An 11,053-nucleotide genomic window follows, 5' to 3' on the forward strand; every position below is an offset into this window, starting at 1 on the left:
AAAACAAACAGATTCATCTTGGAGAGGATTAAACCAAGCTACTCCTTGGAGGAAGGATTCTGGGGCTTCGTCTGACATACTTTGGACATGTTGCCAGGAAGGACAGGTCCTTGGAGAGGGACATCATGCTTGGGAGGGTGGAGGGACAGCGCAGGAGGGGAAGACCCTCTATGAGATAGATGGATTAATTCAGTGACTGGGGTAATTGAGATGGGTGTGCCAGAGGCAGTGCGGTTGGCGCAGGATAGAGCAGGGTTTAGGGCTGTTGTGCATAGGGTCGCTATGAGTTGCAAACGACTCGACTCGACGGCACATAACAACAACAACAACAACAACAGTAGTTATTTGAAATGTGTTGTTGTTGTTGTGTATCATAGAATTGGAACCGACGCATAGTTGACCCTTCAGTTGTTTTCCAGAGGCAGTTAATCACAGGGGAGAAGATAGCTCATCCTTTTCCTGCAAAGAAGCTGGTGGATTTGAACCACATGCCTTCGGAATTGCAGCACAACTTCTTGCCATTAGACCATCAGAGCTCCTATTTAAAATAAACGCAGCAATATATATACCAATTCAACAATTTTTACTTGTTCTCTCTAGTGACATTGATTCTTCTGGTTGTGCAAACATTTTCACCCTCTTTTTCTGAGTTATTTCTCCCTATAAACATAAATCCATGTGCCCTAAGGTTCTGAGCTATCAAATTGTTGTCAGTTTCATCCCGTATAGATATTGTGTTGTGTTTTGTTGTTTTGGGGGGGAGAGGGGTATTTTAGGTTCGTTTTCATAATCTTTTTTTTTAAAAAAAATACTGATCTATTTACTAAGTTTGAATACATTGTTTTTCACACAAGATCCTTCCCATTCCTTCACACACTCCACCCACCCATCAAATTGTGTAACCCTATTATTAACTACTCTCCACCCACCTGCCCGTTCTCACCCCTTTGCTTCCACCCTCCGCCACCTTGCATCCTCATACAGTATTTGTTCTTGTGAGACTGAGTTAGCTCACTCAGCATAATGCTTTCCACTCCCTCCCAAGTTATGGAATGATTTCCAAAATCATTGCTCCTTTATGCTGCATAGTATTCCATTGTATGAATGTACTATAATTTCTCAATCCTTTCGTTTGTGATTGGACATCTGGGCTGTTTCCATGTTCTTGTGATGGTGAATAATGCTGCTGTGAACATTGGTTTACAAGTCCCCATTTGAGCCTTAGTTCTCTTTCTCTTAGGGTATATTCCAAGCAATGGAATAGCTGGGTCATATGAAATTTCTATGTTCGGCTTTATGAGGAAGTACCTTCTAGAGTGCTTGTCCACTTTACAATTTCACCAACAATGTATACCTTGCCACATCCTTTCCAAAATTACTTGCTGTCCTGTTAAGCTTTACCACTGCTGTTGGAGTGAGATGTCATTGTGGTTTTGATTTGCATCCCCATATTGCCAGTGATTTGGAGCATTTCTTCATGTCTGTTTGCCATTCAGATACCGTCCTCTGTGAATATTCTTTCCATGCCTTTTGCTCATTTTGTAAGTAAATTATCAGTCTTTTTCTTGTGAAGGCCCAGGAGTTTTATTTATTTTATTTTATTTCATTTCATTTCTTTTTACCATCAAATCAGATCTGACTGGTACAGGAGAAGATTGCTCCTCGTTCTCTAGCAGAGCATCTGATGGAACTGTACACCTCTGGCATTGCAGTGGAGCTTCTTGCCACTAGGCCTCTGGAGCTCCCTATGCCCAGGAGTATTCTTTAAACTTTTAATATAAGACTCTTATCTGAGATGGTATTGCCAAATGTTTGTTCCCAGTTGGTAGGTTTTCTTTTCACCTGTTGGAAAATGTTTTTGATCCACACGGGGATTTAATTGCTAGAAGGTCCCATTCATCAATGTTGTCCTCTCGAGATTGTGCATTTCTCGCTGTATTCTCAGTCTTTTTATACCGTAGACTAGGCCTTCTAAGCTTGATCACAGTTTGCCTTTTACGAACTTTATGATTTTAGGCTTTACTTCCGGGTCTCTGATCCACCTTGAGGTGATTTTTGTTTATGGTGTGAGATGTGGATCCTGTTTCAGCTTTCTGCAGGTTAACAGTCCAGTTTTGCCAGCACCATTCATTGAAGAGGTTGTCTTTGTTAAATATTAGTTGACCATAGATAGCTGGGTCTATTTCTGGATTCTCAGTTCTGTTCCATTGGTCATTGTGCCTGTCATTGTACCAATACCATGTTGTTTTGGTTACTACTGCTGTATAATAGGTTTTGAGGTTGGGGAGTGCTATGCCTCCCACTTTATTTTTGTTTCGAAGAAGTGTTTTGCTTATTCAGGATCTCTTGCCTCTCAAAATAAATTTGATCATTTACCTTTTAATCTTGTTCAAAAATAAATTTGGTATGTATTGGGATTGTGTTGAACATGTTGACTGCTTTTGGTAGGATTGTAATTTTCAGAATATTGAAACTTCCTATCCATGAACGGGCACATTTTTCCATTTCTTTAGGTCTTTTATTGTGTCTTGCAGAATGCTCCATTATTTCCTTTGTATAGGTCTTTTGTATCTCTATTTGAGAACACTCCCAAGTATCACTATTTGTGATTGGCTATTGTAATTGGTTACTTGGTTTCCTCTTCTGAGTTCTCTTTGTTACTGTAGAGGAATCCTTGTGATTTTTGGATATTCATCTTATATCCTCCCACTCTACTAAACTGGCCTATTAGCTCTAACAGGTTTTTTGGCTGAGTCTTTGGGGATTTCTGTGTACACTATCATATCATCTGCATATAGCGATAGTTTAACCATCTCTTTGCAGATCTGGATGCCTTTTATTTCCTTCTATTGTCATATTGCCCTAGCATATAGATAGTTTTTAAAAGAGCATAATACTCAAGGCAGACTTTTTCCCCTCCTATTAAGCTAAACTATTACTTAGTTTTAAGAAGACTTAAGAGGATTTTTTAGTTTAAGATTTAAAGATTATTATTATTATGGGGCAGTAATTTTAGGGATTTATCAACCACCTTCATGATTCTAGGAAATCTGAAATCGATGACATCTTAAATTTTGTTTTACATTTCTCCAATTTTGATCAGGATTCTTCTGTGGAATTTTTTTAGCATTGAATAATACTGATTGAGTACTATCCAGGCAAAAAAAGGCAACTGTTGTTGGAGGCAATTAGGCACACATTCAATATCCTCTTTCTAGATGCTCATTTTCTGTTACACTGTTGAACAATGGCTGTTAAATACCAACTGTTGTGCCTTGCAAATATTAAGAGGACCCAAGGTACTAGGCATGAGAACATGAGCAATGGGCACATTATTAGCTAGTTATTGAGATATTTCATAAAACTGTGACCCTAAACCTTCAAATAAGAAAACAAATCTCATGGAACTTTCAGTTGTAGCCTTTTGTTATTATAACTATATCTATCACACAGGTTTTGATAATTCATCTATTTATAGCTGTACAACTTTTTGTGAGCAGTTACAATAATCAGCTGTGCAACTCTACCCTTAATTGCTGCAGTTTTCCTTTTACTCATAAACCTGTTCTCGTATCTCTTGTCCCTGGCAACCACTAACCAACTTTGTTCTCTAAGCAGGTACTTTTTCTTCTTCCTTTTTCACTAGTTTATTTACAAAATTCTAATACAAATTCGAACAAATTCTTTCCATTTCCCTTGCCCATCCTCTGCTTGCAGCCTCTGCCACCCCTTCTGGATCCTTATACTCATTGTACAATAATGGTCTTATACAATATTTATCCTTGCGGGACTGAGTTACTTCACTCAGCATAATGCTCTCCATTCCCTCCAAAGTTAGGTAATAATTTACAAAATTATTGCTCCTGCATGCTGCATAGTATTCCATTGTGTGAATGTACCATAATTGTGCAATCCATTTTTTTGTGGTTGAACATTTGGGCTGTTTCCATGTTCTTATGATGGTGAATAACGCTGCTGTGAACATTTGTGTACAAATCTCAGTTTGTGCCTCAGTTCTCATATTCTCAGGGTGTATTCCAAGTAGTGAAATAGCTAGGTCCTATGGAATTTCTATGTTTAGCTTCTATAAATCTTTGGTATCAGTCTCGAGGAAAGGCATCTGACCAAGGACTTCTTTTTGTTGTTCTTGGATGTTTGAAAACTTCTCTTATTTGAATGTTTTAAAATTCTTGACAGCAACTCCATACAAGTATTTTATTGACTTAATTCTTCTTTCATGACTGGTTTTGTTGGTTTTTATTTGTTTGTTTTGGTTTGGTTTGGTTTTTTTTATCACCACACTCTTGTAATATTGAAAACCAGTCAACAGTGGGTCTCATTTTGGCTGCCTTAGTTAAGACTCAGCAAGATTCACTGTTAACTAATAAATGAATGTGTTCATTGTCACTAATGTGACAGCAGGAATTTCAAGCCATCTGATTTCTTAGGGTTCTTTTGACAGTTCAGTAATGGTTTTATACTGCCAATCAATGGCTGCTAAGTCACTAAAGCTAACTCAGAGGTTTTAGAGAAACTCTCGTTCCATTGATACATATGAAAATATGAACATATTTTAAACTTTCTGCCTAATCAATGTGTCTTCTGTTGGTTAAGCTCATGTATTTTCTTTGAGAAATTACTGTGTAATATGATATCTGCAAAATACAGTTTCAAGAAACTGTCAACTATTATTTTTTTTCTCCACTACTGATTTATCAATATTTTATCAATTTTCAGTTTTTCCAGTTTGTATTGGTTTGGAGGGCTTTAGGGGGATTTTTTTTTCATGTTCAATGAGTATTTTCCTTTTTTTAATTATAATTTCTTTTTTTCTCTCTTTTTTTCTATAATTGTATTTTATTAATTTTCATAAACATTTACAGAGATTTTGGGCTTCCACTCATTCATTGTTGCACTATTCTCTCTACCCTCCTCCCAGTTTGTTCTTGTCCAAATGCCACAGTGCTTGTCAAAGCCAGTTCTGATTAATCTTCTTTGTCAGTGTATCCTTTGCCATTCCCTATCACTCCTCCCTGAGAGAGACTTCACCCTGATTCATAAGGAAAAGGGGATGGTGTATTCTCTTAGCTACTTCCTGCTGAAAAGGGACGCTGTGGGTTTCAGGGTGAAGATCTTCTCTCACTACTCTAAAGGGCCCCTTTGGCAGTAGGAAACACATAGACTATTATGGAGATTGATTTTGGAATTCAGATGCACTCTTATTGATTGTGCTTGGCTGTACATGTACATATCCTTCAAGATGTATCATGGGGGTGTTGCAACCTAGAAGACACAAATTTGACTAACAAGTTATAAGTACATGAGTCCAAAAATTATGGAAAAGTAAAAGAAAAGATTCTTTCATTGTTTTACAAACCCTCCCCCAGGTCCCCTCCACCATGCAATGAAAGTTTACAGAGAGTTTGGATTTCCATTAATTCATTGTTGTACTTTTCTCCCTGCCCACCCCTCCCCTCAGTTCGCCCTTCTCTTTGAAAAGCAAAAGAAAAATTCTTTCATTGTTATACAATCCCTACCCCCAAGTCCACTCCACTCTGCAGCCTTCGTTCTGGACGCTTATCATGACAATAATACCCAATCATATATTCCTTTTAAGCAGTTCTCTCCCTCATCTGTTTCAATGCAGTAAACATAATTTATCCCATCTTTCTCAGTCTCCCCCCAATCCCAATGTCAGTCCTATATTACAACAGTGGCCATACAGCATTCCATAGTGGTTGCACCATTTTACATTCCCACCAACAGTTAATAAAGGTTCCAGTTTCTCCACAAACTCACCAGCATTTGATGTTTGCTATTCTTACTGGAGTGAGATGATATCTCATGGTCCTTTTGATCTGCATCTCTCTAGGAGCTAGGGATTATGAACATTTCTTCCTGTGTTTATTTGCCATCTAAATATCTTCTTTGATGAAGTGTCTTTTCATATCCTGTGCCCATTTTTCAATTGGGTTATTTACCTTTATCTTGTTGTGTTGCCCGAGTACTTTATAAATTCTAGATATAAGTCTCTTGTCTGACATGTCATTATCAAATATTTTTCCCCAATCTATGGATTTCTTTTTTTACCCTGTTGGAGAAGTTTTTGAATTTGCAAAGGGATTTGATTCTTAGAAGTTCCTATTTATCTATATTATCCTCTCCTGGTCGTAGATTTTTCAGGATGCTTGGAAGACTTTTTATTGTGGATTAATACTTACAGAGTTCTTCCAAGCTTTTCTTTAGTGAAGTTTTAGTCCTTGAACTTAGTCCTAGACCATGATCCACTTTGAGTTGGATTTTGTGTATGGAATGAGGAGTGGATCTTGCTTGAGTTTTTTCCAGATCATTTTCCAATTTTGCCATCACCGTTTGTTAAAAAAGGCTGTCATTTCCCCACTTAACTGATTTCATCTCCTTGTCAAAAATCAGTTGACTATGAGCTGATTTCTGGATTCTCAATTCATTTCCAGTCATCTATGTGTCTATCGTCGTATGAGCACCACACTGTCTTGACTACCATGGCAGTGTAGTAGGATTTGAAATCAGGAATTGAGATGCCTCCTACCTTTTTTCTATTTTTAAGGAGTGCTTTGCTTATTTGGAGCTTCTTTTCATCCCAAAAGAAACTGGAGATTGCCTTTTTCATTTCGTTGAAGAATGGGATTGGTATTTGTATTGGGATTGCATTGAATGTGTAAATTGCCTTTGGTAATTAGTATTGCCATTTTCACAATATTGAGTCTTCCTATCCATGAACAAGGGGTATTCTTCCACTTCTCCAGGTCTCTTTTTGTTCCTTGTAGTAATGTTTTGTAATTTTCTTTTAATAGATCCTTTGTGCTTAAGGATCTCCCAAGTGTTTAATCTTGTGATGAGCTATTATGAAAGGTATTGTTTTTCTTAGCTCCAGTTCTGTATTCTCTTTGTCACTGTAGAGAAACCCAACTGATTTTTCTATGTTGATCTTGTATCCTGCCATTTTGCTGAAATGGTCAGCTATGTCCAGTAGTTTTCTTGCTGAGTCTGTAGGGTTTTCTAAGTGTACATGTCATCTGCATATAGATAAGATAATTTTACCTCCTCTCTGCCAATTTGGATACCTCTTATTTCCTTCTCTTGTCTTATTGGTATCGCTAAGACTTGCAATACAATTTTGAATAGGAGAGGTGATAATGAGCATCCTTGCCTAGTTCCTGTGCTCTAGGGGAATGCCTTTAATCTCTCTCCATTGAGAACCATGTTAGTTCTTTGGTTTGTGTATATACTTTTTACTGTGTTGAAGAAATTCCCCCCAATCCTATTTTGTTGAGTATCTTAATCAGGAAAGCATGTTGGATTTTTTCCAGAGGCTTTCCTGCATCAATTAATAGGATCATTGGTCTTGTTCTTTGCTTTGTTGATATGATAAATTACACTGATTTTTTTTTATGTTGAAACATCGTTGCATACCTGTCTGTTATGAATCCGACTTGGTCATGGTGAATTAGTTTTTTGATGTATTGTGAGAGATATTGGCCTATAATTGGACGGGGGGGGAGGGAGTTGCTTTGTTTTGTTTTTGTGATGTCCTTCCTTACCTGGATTTGGTATCAAGGATATGTTTGCTTCATTGATTGAGTCAGGGAGAATTTAATCTTTTTCTATTTTCTGAAATAGTTTATGTAGAATTGGTGACAGATCTTCTCAGAATGTTTGATAAAATTTGCTTGTAAAACCTTCTGCTCCAGGACATTTTTTGATTGGAAGTTGTTTTATTACCTTTTCCATTTCTTCCTTTTTTATGGGTCTGTTCAGGTTTTCAATTTCATTTAGTGCCAGTTTAGGTAGGTTGTGATTTTCTAAGTATTTGTCCATTTCCTCTACATTTTCATATTTGTTTAAGTATAGTTGTTCATATTATTCCAATGTTAGCCTTTTTATTATAGTTGGTTATACTGTGACATTGCCCATTTCATCTCTTATTTAGATTGTGTCATTTCCTTTTATTCCTTTGTTAGTTTTGCTAGTGATTTTTCTATTTTATTGACCTTTTCAAAAACCAGCTCCTAGTTGTGTTGATGGTTTCAATTGTTTTTCTAGTTTCTATTTCATTTATTTCTAATTTCTTTTAGTTTATTTCTAATTATTTCTCTAATTTTTATAATTTCAATTTTTTTAGAGATTGTTGGGTTTTCTTGCTGCTTTTTAAAATTTGTTGGCGATGTTGTGTTAGAGAGTCAATGATCATTTATTCCTGCCTTTTGATGTGTTTGCTTATAAATTAAAATTGACCTCTGATTATTGCTCTGGCTGTTTTCCAGAGGTTTTGTTATGTTGTGTTTTCATTGTCATTTGTTTCAAGAAAGTTTTTAATTTAATTTTTTTATTTTTTCTAGTACCCACTCGTATTCAAGTATTCAGCTTCAAAATGTATGGTTTTTTTTCTCCTTCTTCTTCTTGTTATTAATTTCTAATTTTGTAACATTGTGGGCTGAGAAAATGCTTTTCATTATTTCTATGTTTTCGAGTTTATTGATGCTTGCCTTGTGACCTAAAATGTGATCTATTCTGGAGAATGTTCCATGCACATTGGAGAATAAGGTATACTGTGTTTGGGTTTGGTTTTTGTTTTTTGTTTATTTGGGGGGTTGTTTGTTTTTGGTGCATTAGCCTATAAATATCTGTGCAGTCCAGTTAGTTTACTGTGTGGTTTAATTCTTGAACATCTCTGCTCAGTTTTTTTTCTGATAGTGCTATCTTTTCTTGAGAGGGGTGTCTTGAAGTCTCCAACAATTATAGTAGTGTTGTCTATTTCCTTTTTCAGTTTTGTTGATGTTTGCTTTATATATTTTGCAGGTCTTTCATTTGGTGCATAGATATTTATTATTGTTATATCCTCTTGTTCTACTGACCCTTTAAGTATTGTGGTGGGTTTTGCATTGAAATTTATTTTATCAGATATTAATTTCGCTACTTCTGCTTGCCATTTGCTTGGTATATTTTTTCCCCACCCATTTATTTTCAGTCTTTTTTTATCTTCATTTTTCAGGTGTGTCTCTTGTACACAACATATTGGTGGACTTTGGTCTTTTATTCAATCTGCTACTCTTTTTCTCTTCAGTGGTATATTCAAATATTGCTATCATTTTGTTGAGTTCTTTTTGGTGTTATTGTAAGTTACTTTAGTCCATCCTTCTCTCTGTGACACCTCTGTAAGAAGGACATCTCTCATTGTTTCCTGCAATGTTGGTTTTGGGTTGTGTTTTTTGTTTTTCAAACTACCTTTGTTTCTCTTTTTTCTGCGAATAACTTGATTGCTCCTTCATACTTGATGGACAGTTTTGCTGAGTACAGTATTCTTGGTTGACAGTTGTGTTCTTGAGTTTTTGATATATGTCCTTCCACTGTCTTCTTGCTTCCGTGGTTTTTGCTGAGAAGTCGGCATTTTATCTTATCTGCTCTTCCTTATATGTTACTCTTTGTTTCTCCCTCACTGCTTTCAGAATTCTCTCCTTGGCAAATTTGACTATGCTATGCCCTGGTGTTTTCTTTTTGGGCTCTATTCTACATGGTATTTGCTCAGCTTCTTGAATATATATTCTCTCATTCTTCATTATGCCTGGGAAGTTTTCCTCTAGTAATCCTTCAACAACTTTTGTTGTTGTTATTGTTGTTCATTGGTTTTTCTGACATGTACTTATTGTCAGTTCAAAGATAAAAATATAAAAATGCTGTAGTGGAAAACTGTACCGTTCAATTCACATGCTTTAATCTCTCTAAGCCCCCATTAGATAAATGTTGTAAAGAGTAAGCAGAGGGAAGTAATGTAAATAAATTAGCTTCTCTCAAAGGTGGTATAAGTCCTTCTGCTGAATGCCACACTCTGTCACACACAGAAGTCATCTTGAGCGAGGAATAAATCTTTGGCCTATCTCTGCATCTCTCCAGATTGTTCAGATCCACTCTTTCATCTCACACAGCAGCTGAAGGGTGAGGAGGAGTGGGTTCCAGCAGTCTGATCCAGGTCCTCTGGAGTGTGGTCACTCAGAACAGGCCCTGAACTTGCTCAGTCTCTATGTCAAGGTCAGTGCTGTAGAAGCAGGGCTGGATGGGCAGTCCAGGCATGGTGCTCAACATCCCAACCAAAGGGTAGATGAACCGCATGCTGATGTTGGGTAAGATGAAGCCCCTCGGGATGCCCTTCTTGTCAGGTTGGTGAGACAGAGACAGGTGGGTCTTGGTCATGCAGATGGGCAAGTTTCCGAAACCCTGTTGAATGTAGCAATCTACTTTGAACTGTGCTTCTGGGGAGAATTCAATATCTTTGGCTCCATAGATGGCTTGGGTAGTAGTTCTTATCTTTTCCACAGTTGGGAGCTGGACGTCGTATAGGAACTGAAAACAACTTCTCTTACTTGCAGCTTCTCTCAAGGCTCAAGCCAAGTACACTGAGCCTTTCCCACAAAGCAACCAGTGGTAGCAGGGGACAGCGTCAAAGGCCCCCGCCTGCTTGGCCAGCTCACACACCAGGTTGATCTCTGTGCAGGTGTCCATCTTGAATACATTCAGAGCTACCACGACAGGAACCCCAAAGAGCTGGGCGATCTGAATTTGCTTCTGGAGATTACAACAGTAGTCCACCACCAGCTGAATGTTCTCCTCAGTATATTCTTTCTTAAGAGGGACACCAGCAGTGGCGCTCGGGCCACCCCTGTGCATCTTCAGATCCCCCATTGTGGCCACCAGGACAACAATGTTGGGCACCAAACCAGAGGCTCCACACTTGATGTTCAAGAACTTCTCTATTCCAGTGTCAGCACCAAATCCAGATTCAGTGACCACAAATCCTTCTTCACCAACCAGCTGCAGTGCAATTTTATTAGCCAGCACTGAAGAGTTACCATGAGCAATGTTCACAAAAGGGTCTGCATGCGCGATCACAGGCGTTTCTTCTAAGGTCTGCATCAAGTTTAGTTTTGTTGTGTCTTTCATCAAAACCATCAAGGCACCTGTCACGCCCAAATCGTCTGCTGTCACCGGGTGCCCATTCTTTTTTTCTTTTTTTAATTCC

At 37.7% G+C, this 11,053-nt stretch overlaps 1 protein-coding gene and 1 pseudogene across 1 annotated transcript in view; one reads left to right on the top strand and one right to left on the bottom strand.

The window, feature by feature from the left end:
* Nucleotides 1-11,053, top strand: part of PPM1L (protein phosphatase, Mg2+/Mn2+ dependent, 1L) — a 616,688-nt gene that overhangs the window by 352,486 nt on the left and 253,149 nt on the right. The window lies entirely within an intron of this gene.
* The window catches only part of LOC102852893, a 35,548-nt pseudogene continuing 34,521 nt past the window's right edge, over nt 10,027-11,053 (bottom strand).

Source organism: Elephantulus edwardii, unplaced genomic scaffold, assembly GCF_000299155.1.
Source record: "Elephantulus edwardii isolate Elephantulus edwardi_28Jun2011 unplaced genomic scaffold, EleEdw1.0 scaffold00320, whole genome shotgun sequence".
Lineage (NCBI taxonomy): Eukaryota > Metazoa > Chordata > Mammalia > Macroscelidea > Macroscelididae > Elephantulus > Elephantulus edwardii.